The sequence below is a fragment of the Ictidomys tridecemlineatus genome, chromosome 12 (genome assembly GCF_052094955.1).
Source record: "Ictidomys tridecemlineatus isolate mIctTri1 chromosome 12, mIctTri1.hap1, whole genome shotgun sequence".
In the NCBI taxonomy this organism is placed as follows: Eukaryota; Metazoa; Chordata; class Mammalia; order Rodentia; family Sciuridae; genus Ictidomys; species Ictidomys tridecemlineatus.
This window is the reverse complement of record NC_135488.1, coordinates 88,514,349-88,527,121: the sequence shown is the minus strand read 5'-3', so window position 1 is coordinate 88,527,121 and position 12,773 is coordinate 88,514,349. Positions and strand designations below refer to the sequence as shown.

General features: G+C 40.1%; 2 long non-coding RNA genes across 2 annotated transcripts in view; one reads left to right on the top strand and one right to left on the bottom strand.

Moving 5' to 3' along the window:
* LOC144369398 (uncharacterized) overlaps positions 1-10,097 on the top strand; it is a 34,710-nt gene extending 24,613 nt beyond the window's left edge. Inside the window, exon 3 of the long non-coding RNA XR_013429038.1 lies at positions 6,797-10,097. This is a non-coding gene — a long non-coding RNA (uncharacterized LOC144369398). The remainder of the gene's footprint in view (positions 1-6,796) is intronic.
* LOC120885000 (uncharacterized) overlaps positions 1-12,773 on the bottom strand; it is a 118,970-nt gene that overhangs the window by 58,264 nt on the left and 47,933 nt on the right. The gene's annotated exons all lie outside the window — the stretch shown is intronic.

Here is a 12,773-nt window from a genome sequence, read left to right as displayed (position 1 = left end):
ACACTATTTAAGGAAGGTCAATATTTTCTGGGGGAAATACTGGAATATAATCATTTGAATATTTTTTTCACTTTAGAGCAGATTTCCTTGGTTTCATAAAGTATGCAAACTTTTTAAAAATTTTAAGTCTTTTATTAAATTTCTCCAAAACTTATTAGCATGTAATAATGGTATCATAGAAACTTTAAAAGTAGTCCTCTTAAGAATAATGAACACGTTTGCTAAGTGTTCCCATTTAGGATTCATAATTCCATATAAGCCTATTTTGACCAAATTCAGTATTTCTCATTTACATTTTGGGAGCAATATCCACTTTTTTCAGCTTTATTAAGGTATAGTTGACACCTTAAATTTTATATATTCAATGTTTACAACTCAATGCTCTGATAGCGTAAACATTGTGAAATAATTTCTAACCAAGCTATTTAGCACAGCTATCACCTCACATAGTTACCTTTTGTAGTGGAACGTACACTATTAGCAAATTTCAAGTATTTTAATACATTATTTTTAACCATAGTCACTATTCCCATACATTAAGTCTCCACAACTTATTCATCTTATAACTGTGAATTTGTCCCCTTTGACCATGCGAGTATTTGTACAATGCTCCCTTTCCTGAGTCGGTAGGTGGAATGAAGTATAGGAAGAACCAGGGCCTTGGAGCTAAGTATCAATTCTCGTCATAACTGATCTTTTGGTTAAGTGACTTAAGCAGTCTCAGTCTATTGTTCCATAAGTGTGCTTATTGGCCTCTAATGATGGGGATTAAGTGAGGAGACTTTCGAAAGCCCTCTACAATCAGGTTGTAGCAGGAGACATATTCCCAGAGTTGTGGGAAGAGAGATCTTAAAATACTATTATGAACCAATAATTAGGATCCAGTTCCCTCTTAGGCTCTGACCCATCCCCTGAATTCACAGCCTCTTTGGAAAATGCTGAAAAGCTGGATGGGCAGGAGGGGGATTGCTGGAGTATGCAGTTTAAACGGTCACGGCAAGTAACCTAGAAATACCAAGGGTTTCAGAAATTGTAACTATAACCACTGATCATAGTAAACATTACCACCATAAAATTCAGCTACCATATAGACCATGTTGTATAGCTTAGTTTATCTATATATGCATTTTTTAAATCTGAAAATATATGTATTTTCAGGAGAGAGAGGTAATCTGTGAGTTTCTTTTTTCTTTTTGTTTGTCTGTATTTTCTAATATATCTAAAATTAACACATAGGACAATAACTTTGATTCTCATAAAAATAAAATGCTTGGTGTAAATGAGATCACTGTTAAAAAGCAACACTAGAATATAGGTCTACTGTCACTGTCTACTTGTCCCTTAATGGGCTGAACAAACCAGTCTGGCACCTGTGGTTCTGGGCAGCTCACTCTGCTTAGCAAAATTTTCAAATCAGTCAATTGTCCATATAAAAGTTGATTAAAAGACTCATCCATTATGCTGATATCAAGGTCATTTATCCCTGTGCAAATGGGAAAACAATGCAAATAAAATACACAGCCTGCATTCCTCTCATCATTCATATCTGTCTAGGCTAATTAAAAATAGATTTTTTTTTCCATTGTTTTGTACTCAGAAAAATTAAGGCTTTTGTTTGTTCTCTTTGTACTATCAAGAAGTAGCATGCATATAAAGCTTTCCAGCCTTGAAAAATGGTGTATTTAAATCTTAGAAACTGTAGAACTGAATTTAGTTTCTCATTTTTCCAGCCTTATTGTCATTGTTCAATGCTAAAATGTTCTTTGGAAAGTACACAGAAAGACCACATCCATTTCCAATAACCTATAGGAGAGTGGGAATCTCAATGAGCTTTTGCAAAGGGCACAGTGGAAGGAAGTACTTTTGAGTGAATTACTGTGAAAAAATTGCAGTATGTGAGAACTTCTGTTTGACAGTTTTTGACTTGAAAATTATAAGGTATCCATGTTATTTCTTAAGGTATTCATTTTCTTCAAATTAGACATTGGTTCAAATACTCTTTTTAAATGTCATTGCTTGGAGGTATGCATTTTCAGGGGGGAAAAACATACTTAACTGTGGTCTGGCATTATCACCAGCCTAATGGTGTCCATTAGCCTTACACTCCAGAATTTAATGAAAAAGATTTTAGAAAACTTTCAAAGCAACATGGTGAGAGAGGAGGTGGAATGGTAGGTGGAGGATACGGAAGAATAAATGGGACATGCTGCTTCTGGATACTATTTTAGCAGATTTTCCAAAAGAAATTACTTTTGCTCATTCTTAGCTTTCAAGTCATCATTTGGAAAATATATGCTGCCCTTCAGAGTGCTGAATTTCAGACTAATATATCACTCCTTATGTTAGAGCAAAATAAAAATAGCTTGGAGTCTGTAAATACCACATATCTATAAAACTGGTGTTTTTGAGGCCACTAAGCCCAAGAGATCTCACCCAAGGTCACTGCAGTAGGCAAAATTTGGGACCCCATGACCTTGCCCCCTTGTGTTATTCCTGTTCTTATGTTTTGTGCCTCAAAATTACATGGTGAAAGCACTCGCACCTATTCATCACCTGACCTTAAAAGACATTCTCTGGTATTACAATCTAATCACATGAGCCCTTAAAAGCAGAGATCTTTCTCTGCTCCTCAGAAGAGGAAGGTGGAGTTTCAAAGATGAGAAGGATTTTATATGCCATTTTTGGTTTGGGATTTAAGAGAGCCACATGTTAGGTAAATAAGGAGCTCAGTCCTACAAGGGTGAAGAACTGAATTAGCCACCCCTCAAATGGGCTTGGAAGTGAAATCTTCCCAGAGGCTCTACATACATACCCCACCTTGCCAGCACCTTGGTTTCAGTCTCTTGAAGTCCCGAGTAAAGGTCACTGCTGATCTGTGCTTTACCTGAACACCTGATCCACAGAACCAGGAGATAATAAAAGGGTGTCAATTTATGTAATCTACCTCAGCATCTATAGAAAACAAACCTTCAGTGACCATCATGTGGGTCCATCCCAGGTTGTGTGAACCTCTACCTCAATCAACAGTGCAATGCCAAACCACCCTCACACCAGTGGATGAACAAACCCCACCCTCCATGTCCCTGCCCACAGGTGCCTCTCTCTACCAGTGCCACTGTATCTTCTATGTAGCTAATGATATCAGTGCTGCTGACTCCTGGGGGAGCCCACAGTGTCCCACAGCTGAGGACATGAATACCATTTCTCTGCCTCTGCCCCCTGGGGAGCCCTGTGCCCTGAGTGTTGAACCACACAGGCAATGTCTTTGTTGTGTGGTGGGGAGTAGTCTGGACTGTCCATCCAGCCCCAGTGTTGGACATTACAGTTTCTCCAGAGTTAGGCAATGTCTCACTCTGTGTGTCATGGGGGAAAGAATCAGGGCTCTCCTCATTCCAGTCTGGACTCCTTGTGAATTGGGCAAGTTCCCTAACATACCTGAGATGGTGTTCCCATGTATAAAAGGGAGAGGGAAATGGCTCTGCCTCAAAGATGTCTGGGGAGCACTAAATGAAATGTACATAAGTTGCTTCCTGCAGTTTCTGGCATATGATAAATTCACAATTCTGTTATTTTCAAATTTTCTTCCCACCACCCATCATTAGGGATGTTATGCCCCTCCATCTTTTCCTATCACTTGATTAGTTAACACAATGAAAAACTTATTACCTTAAAATGGGTTTCACCTCTCCTTTGATTCAGTGCTTCCCAATCTTACTTAATTTTAAGAAACACCCAAGATATTTGTTATAAGTACAAAATTGCAGACTGTATCCCTAAAGCTTCTGTCTCAAGAGGTCTGGGGTAGGCTCTAGAAATCTATTTTCATCAAGGGCCTCTGGTGATTATTATAAGCTGCCCCAGTTACAGAGTAAGGTCCGTGTAATTCTGGGTGTTCAGTGAATTGATGCTGGATATGGGGAAGATGCGTGTGCCAAGCTGTCTGAGAAAGCTAACAACCTTCTGATACCATGGGCACTATCACAGGATTGCAAATTTTTATAAGGAAAAGACAATTTCCCCACCTGAGGGTAGAGTTTGCTGCAGCAAATTCACATTCCCTTCTTAAGAAAATGCTCCCTCCAAGCCATTCCCTGTCATTCAAAGTAGCTTGTTAAGGTTAACATTCTGTTGGGAAGGCATAAAGCAACAAAGCAGTAGCAAGGCAAATAGTGCCTGGCATAAAGTAAACAGCAAACAATTATTGGTTTGCATAAATCCTGATCCAATGTGTACAACCACATGACAGGATAGACATGCTGCTCTGTCTGCCATGTGATCTGTTGACTGCATTTGGTTAACAACAATTTTCACACATCATGTAAATATGTAGATACCTACTGTCATAGCCAAAGGTAGATTGTTATGAAACTAATTAAACTTAAGCCTCAGAAGGTTATTCATATGGTCATTTATTTTTATAAAATTTCCAAAAAGATGTCTGAACTCTTTTCCCAAAATTCTATAAGCTTCAGATTTTGTAAAACCTGGATTTGCCATCTCAGTTCTTCAAAGGGGAGCTTTGGACTGCTAAGAGCTCAGGAAAGTAGATGCCTGTAACCGCCACCCCACCTTACAATGATGGAGGCTTTCAACACCAACAGGTTGTACTCGGAGGGGACAACACAGTGTGATCCTCTGCCTTGGGCACAGCCAATGCCCTCTCCCCACTCTGTAGGGACACCAGAACAGACTATCCCTCCCTTGCCAGATCCCTGAAGCTAGAGGGAGTCAAGCACAATCCTCCACCAGCCCTACAAACTATGCAGACCCCCTTTTTTTAATCACTTCGGGGCTCAGGATTTCTCACTTCCATCTCCTGTCCCATGTGCCAAATCCATTTTGTCCCCAGTCTGGGCTCAATTACTCCATTTCCAACTCAGTGGCCACACTTCATAACCATAAGCAGCAAGGTGGCAATAAAAAATGCTGATGCCTTTTGCACAACCCCTGCTCTACAAACAGTCTGTGATTTAGTTTGAAATATTTGTTTTATGTAATTTGTAGATTTTAGCTATTGAACTAAGATCACTCATAGAAATAGACTGCAATTTACTGCTGTTTCTCCATTTTTTTATTACTGCATAATTAAAACCTACTGTTGGCACTGTGGGAAAATGTTGGTGTTACGCAGTATGCATTTTAATTGGCTGCACAACCAGCATCCTTTCTCCCAGCAACCCTGCTTCTCTGTAGTGATGTGTGTGCATGATTCTCAGACTCCATTAGGCAGCTGAAATTCATAGCCTTTCAAAGAACCTACACTCTGATTCTCCAGTTATCGACCCTGCAGATGCTTCAGGGTAAAGGGCCATGAACTGAGGGTATGGGGCTTGAGGAAGTTGTATGTAAGGGTAAGCAGGAAATATAAAGAAGCTCTGAGGGGTGGTGTGGTCTTTCTCCTTTGTACTTCTTGCAGCCATGGGGACTAACAACTTTTACAAAGATGGAGATACAAGACGGTAGCTCCCACTTATGCTGTTTCTCATTGAAAAAGAATACTCAGAGGATAATGGAATAAAAAAAGGACTTCAGACTCTTAATAGGAAAACTGCCATTTCATTCTATAGGTTCTTATAGTCAAAAAAACTTAAGACTGCAGAACTTAACACTGGAAAGGCATAGAAATGGATAATTCATAATCACTGTCCTCGTTCTAGTTAAGATAAATATTAAGATTAATAACCATGTCACCACCACAGGTTTTACTAGTAATATAAGGAGCTATTTGATATGATGTAAAGAACATGAATTTTGCAATCAGAGAGAACACGTTTTGAATTCTACTTTTCAATATATCCAGCTCTATCACCTTTGGAAAACTTACTTCATCAAAGGAATGTCACCTCCTTATCTAAAAAATAGCAACAAAACACTCCATTTTATGCATCATGCAAAAGGGCTCATGGATACAAAGAGGAGTGGCTGTTGAAAGTATCCAGCTCCCTCTGGGGTCCTATCAATTCCATTTCCCGCTTTGGGGAGCTGTAGCAGGGAATCCAGTGAGGAAGATTATAAATGACAGACATAAGTATGATGGCAGTATATGATAGGCATTTCATAAATAATAATTGTCACTGATGACAACTATTTCAGAGGTGTCACTGTTGACACCATTTCTTCATGTCCCTAGACTATTTCAATAACCATGGAACTCCAGACTCTCCTCCCCTGTTTGTTCAAATACCTCTGAGGAGCCACATTCAAGGCCACCTTCACTTCCCACCCAACATCGTAGTATTACTCTCTCTACCTTCCTATTTTCTCCTCTCCAATCCATTCTTCAAACAGTAGACAGTCTAGTTTTACACCTAAATCCCATCATGGCACTCTTTTTTTTCCCCCTCAAAGCTTCCAGTGGGGCTCTTCTCCAAGATGAAGTCCAACACTGACCATGGCCTCCAAGGCCCTCCCTGACTTGACCCTTCACACTCTACCCCTTGATCAATGTGCTCCAGCCACACTGGCAGGTTTATGGGTCCTTGAATCCCCAGCTCTTTCCCTCTTTGCCAGCCCCTACTGTCCAGAATGTTCCCACACCTGTCCTTAGCAGGATCCAGCCACCTGCTCAGTCTCCCTGGCTCAGCTCAAGGGCCACTTCCCTAGAAGCCCTCTCCTAATCTCCCACACAAAATCACAGATGGCCTGTTATTCTCCCTCAAATATTAATTAGTATTAGAATATTATATAATTACTGATATACAATATTCTCCCTTTAATATTAATTATAATATATAACTATTTCTTTCTATATTATATAATTGTGTATTTTTACTTAATGATCCTCTTTCTTTTGCAGGGCCAGAAAAATGTGATCCCTCTCCGCCTGAAACAAAAGATAGGTTGACAAGAGAAAAGCATAGCAAGTTTATTTAATCAAAGGCTTGTGTGACACAAATCTCTTTGGAAATGAAGACCCAAAGACCCATAGGAAACTTTCCATTTTTAAGCTTAGGTTCACTGAAGCTAATTGTATAGAAATGTCACTGGACAAAAAAGGAAATGACTGAGGGGGAAGCCCAGCAGTTCTGTCTGTTCAGATTCTTCCTTGCTTCTCTGTGTTGTATCCCCTCTCTTCCAGTATGGGACAAGATCCCTTCTGGAATGAAAGTCTTGTGACCTACTTAAGATAAGGTAGGTCAGAGAATTTCTTATTGCCAGCTCTTATACAGAAAGGCAGGTAAGATTAGAGTAATACTTCTAGGAGTTATGGCTGGGTTCAAAGGAATGAGGTTCCAGTTTCTTGGACCTACCTTGGAGAAGAGGAATTCTCATTTCTGTCAACTGCCTTGAGGGAGAAAAAGAAGCAGGAAGAAGGACAAGAGAAGTCAGAAAGAGACCTGTTCCTGAGGCCCTCCAGCACCCTTCCACTCAAAGTCCTCAACATGCCAACCACCCATATTTGGGATATTGTTTTCTGAGTCCCTACACTCTCTAGATTGGAAATTCCACAAACACAGGGCCATTTCCCCAAGCAGAAATCCCAGAGCCCTGCACAAGCATCTTTCAAGCAGATGCCTCCATGAAGGCTCCTTGAAGCCCTGCCTCTTCCCCCTGCACCCACACTTCAGCTGGGGCCTGCAGACTCCTCCCACACACATCAGTATGAGACAGGGCTTTGCAGTATTTTGTTTCTACATCAATCTCTGCCTACAAGAATGTGAGCTTCCTGACACCAGGGTTATTCCTCTGTGTGATCCTGGCATAGCAGAACATATTCCCTCTGCTTCCCTGTCCAGTATGAAAGATAACTCTTAAAGGTAAAGTGCTCCTAATTCTGTATATTAAAATATTAACAGCCCTGCCTTCAGGTAACCTGGTGACAAAATGCAATCAAAGCTTCACTCACTTCTATGTAGAAAAGGTAGTAAAAGTTTACAGTGGATGTAGGTATAACAAAAGGAAGGTCCATGGAGACATCCAGAAGAAAAGAAAATAAGAAGGACAAAAGGGGTGGTGGTACAAGTGATGAAATATGAGAGATCTGAGAAATATTTGGGGGATAAATCTTTCAGGTTTTGGTGACAAGCAAGACGCAGAGAGAAATAAGATGTCAAACATGGCTCCTAATGATCTGGTTTTGCAAACTGGTGGATGTGGGAGCCATGCACTGAGATGGAGCACCGTGATTCAGATCCTCACAGGGCAAAATGAAATGAAGCAATGGTCAGAGTGTCCTCAAAATAACAATGTGCATGAGTGGCCCTATGTTCTTCTCTTGGAAGAGCCATTTGGCCTGTTTATCTGTGGGTAGGGAGAACAGCTCATCGTCTGAAGGTCATATTTGTCTGTAAAAGACAGTAAAGTAAGAACAATATCTACTTAACCTGCTCTTTCTAACCCAAGGGCCCCCTAGCTCTGACTCCCTTGGCAGCCTGAGACCAGCAAGGGGAGGAAAGCTAATGTTCTAACTAGATGGCCTACTGAAGTAAAGATTTTTCTGTTTTCAAAGAGTATAAGGACAAACCCCATATTCTCTTTGGTAAAGAATCCAAGTAAATTGTCATAGAGATAATCCATGGATATTAACACCATTATTATTTCTAGCTACCTCCACGTGCATTGTTTATCACCTTCATACCTACAGAGTCTGGAAGAAAAATTCAGATGACAAAAGATTCAGAGAGACTTACTTACCTGAGGTTGCCTAGCCACTGAGTAATAGCACAGGGATTTGGACCCAAGTCTACATGAACCTGAGGTCACTGTTCTTTTTAATAATGAATCTCTTTGACTGAGCAATCCTTCAACATTGATGCTCCCCACCTCCATGCAAAAGAGGCATTTCCAGGTGTTAAACACATTGAAGGTAAGGCCTTTGGCCACACAAAAGGAACAAAGTAATTGACCTCTGCAGAGATCAAAACCACAATTCTGTTCTTATTTGATCATTCTGTCACTTGAGTGCTTAAGGCAGACAAACACTAGCAATCAAACAGTTATAAGGTTTTATTTCCCTGCATATTGTATAGGTTGCTTATTTATTAAAACAGACCAGCCTTCCAAAATAAGCCACTGGACAGCAGAGAGGCAAGGGATGCTTCTATAAATTATCAATAGAAAGTATTTTGTCAAAAATTCCCAGGGCTTGAGAAGTGGGAGCTAGATGATGGAAATCTACCTTGGAAATGTGCAGAACCTACTCCCCCATCCAGGTCCTCAGGAATGAGTGGCCTCCTTAGATCTTGCCACATGCTCACACTGCCACCTGCTGGACAGAGTGCACATCTCCGCTTCCCCTGACTCATGTCCATCTGGAAACCCCTCCCTGATATCTCATAAGGTCACCTCCTTTTCATATTTTAAGGTTTGGTACTCAAGAGGAATTTTTACTTCTAACCAAAAACTCTTCTTAGCCTGATACCAAAGAAAGGCAGGTAGAATCCCCTGCATGCACTGATGGTGGCTGAGGAGGCTGTGTGAGGGAACCAACTAGGGGAGGAGGAGGCTGTACAGGTGAGCTGGTGGCTGAGAGAAGCTCTCCCACCAAAATTCCAATTGTGTCATTTTCAAAACTCTCAAGCCTTTTCGACCAAAATTCTCAAGACAAAACCTCCTCAAATCCCTTTTAAATACAGTGAGGAACATTCCCCCCTGTATAGTTCTTTTCTTATAAGCACAGCTTGTGCACCTAATGGCAGGGCAGGTTTCCAGCTTGAGAACATAGCGCCATTATTTTACGAACCCACAGGCAGCAGTCTTTCTTTTAAAAAGAATTTCAATCTTCCCCTTTCATTCACTCACAGCATGAAAATAAATCACTGTGCTTGAGCATTTTAAAAATTAAAGGCTTAGATGGCACATGCTGATCAAAAGCTGATCTTCAAATACCTATTTCCACCAGCTATTACATTTAACTTTTCCTTTTCATTTTTCCTTTTCTTCACCTCTGTGTGGCACGACATAGATGCAGCAGAGTGAATAGTGCATCTCTGTCTTCAAACTAAATAGAATGCTAGACCCTATTTCTTTTGGATAAGTTTAGAAGAGAAAGATGGGCTAGGGAGTATGGGAGGTAAAAGTCATCTACCTAGTAACGTGTCTCTCGTGTATGTAAAGTTCAACCACTCCGCAATAAATAAAACCATCCTCTGATTCCACTTTCCAAAGGAAAACACTGAATGTCTCTCTGAAGGAATCTCACTTGCTCAGATTTATAGAACTTCTTGGTAACTAGAGAGGACCTGGGATTTCTCAACTGCTGGCAAGTTTTCAGGTTTTCTACATCATTCACCAAATATCCTGCTTTCACATGTAGATGTGAAATATCTACAGCCTGTCTCTCCCCAGGTGCTCTTGTTACTCCCAAGGCTTCAAGCACACAGAGTGTTTGTGACTCCCGGGTGTCTGTCTTCACTTCTAAACACTCACCTGAGGTCTAGACCCCATCTCTATGCCCATTCTTTACACCCTGAAAGTCCTACAGGATCCTTTGGCTCATTGTGTCTACCCTCAACTCTCAGCCATCAAGGATCTATCTCACAAACCTGCCCTTAGCCTTCCTGTAATGACCTGGTAAATAGCAAAACAATGCATTCAATTATGCAAACCTAAACTTCAAATACCACTTATGATACCACCCTCTCCATGTAATTGATCACAAAGTTCTATTAGGTCTTACTGCCTGGTGGTAGTATCCCCTTGCTCCAGGTATCCTCATACTTCAGCCTTTCCACTTGGACTGTCAAAAAACCACACAACCCTTCACCTCTCCCTGTGCTTTCTGCATGCCCCCCCACACCCATCTTTCACATTCCAAATATAAAACTGATCATGTCCTTGACACCAAAATTGCAATAAATAAAGGTTTGGTAAATTGGGCTTTATCACAATTTAAAACTTGCTTAAAGACCCTGCTAAGAAAAAGAAGATGAATTATAGAATGTGAAAGGTATTCACAAATCTCATATCTGACAAAGAACTTGTACCTAGAATATACAGAGAACTCTCAACACTTAACATTACAAAAAAAAAAACAGTTAAACAACCAACCCAACTTAAAATATCTTCAAAAGATATGCACAGACATTGCACAGAAAATATAAAGATAGCAAAGAATCAGATGAAAAGGTGTTCAACATCATTAGCCATTAGCAAAATGCAAATTAAAACTCTAATAAGATACAAATCCACCTATCAGTGTGGCCAAAATAAAAACAGTGATAATATCAAGTTCAGGGAAGGGTTAGAGAAACTGAATCACTGGTGCAACCAATAGTGGCAAAATGTGTAGAAAGTGGTTTGGCAATTCCTTTTTAAACTAAAAATAGACTTACCACACAACCACAAAGTTGCAGTTGGGAGAAACTATCCCAAAGTAGTAAAAACGTATGTTCATACAGAAATCAGTACACAGATATTATAGTAGCTTTACTTGTAGTAGTCAAAATCCACCCAAATGCCCTTCAATGTGTAAATGGTTGAACTGTAGAACATACAACTCATAGAAACATACTTAGCAATGAAAATGGATGAATTATTGATTATACACAAATTGTATGAACCTCAAGGATATTAGACTGAGTTTTTTTAAAGGCCTGTCAAAAGGATACAAATTGCATGATTCTGTTTATGTAACACTTCTGAGATGACATAATTATAGAGATGACCAGATTCATAGTTGACAAGGGTCAGTGATGGAGGGAAGGAAGTGCTGGTAGCTATTAAAGGGTAGCATGGGGGAGTCTTATGGTGATGGTACAGTTAAGTAGCTGGATACTACACATGTAATAAAAGTATATAAAACTATAAACACACAAGAGAAACAGTACATATACTAAAAATCAGTGTGTGTATATTTAGAAAAATCTAAATAAATCTTATGGGATACACCCACGTCCATTTCCTCCTTGATTATTAGATACAATTTACGCATGAAGTTCACAATGACATAGGCTGGGTAAAGGGTACAGCAGGCCTCCCCTGCATTTCTTTACATCTTCCTGAAAATTGGTGATTATTTCAAAATAAAGTATTAAAAATACCAAGACTGCTCCCTTGTTGCAGTTATCTGCAGTTTTCATTATTCTAAGAAAAAATATACACACCTCTGCACACCCCTTATAGGGTCCTCCATTTCAACCTTTGGATCCTCTTAAGTATTCTTGTTAATTATGATTTTGCTGTTTTCCATCTCTTTATTCAATAAGCTAAAATGTCTATGATTTTAAAACAATGTTTGCCTTTTCTTTTCATGTTATAGAAAATGTATGCATGCAGCCTGAAATTTCTCAGATTTGCTGGATTTAGACATTCTAAGCATATCCCACAGTGTTAGCAAATCTTGCATGCCCCAGCCAGATTATTCTGTCAAACAGCTCTCCATTTTGGATGCCACACGCTTTCTATAATTTCTCCAAAGGGAAAGAAAAGATAAGGTGTTATGATAAGGGCCCGAAATGAGTCAGAATATGAAAATACATAAAGCACTGGAAGTGTTGAGAGGAGTCCACAGATCTGGAACATCCCCCATTGCTGATAAGTTTGCTCGTTTTGCAAGCCCAGTGCATCAGTTCCTAGGGCTGCAGTAATAAGGTGCCATGAACTAGGTAGTTTCAACAACAGAAACTTATCACAGTTCTGGAGGCTGGATATACCAAACTAAGGTGCTCGCCAGAGTGGATCCTTCTGAGGCTGTGAGAGAGAATCTGTTCTGTACCCCAGCCTCTCACTTCTGGAAGCTCACTGGCAGTCTTCACAGTCTTTGGCATTTCCTGGCTCATAGGATCATCACCCTGATCTCTGCCTTCTTCTTCACCTGCCATTCTCCCTGCGTG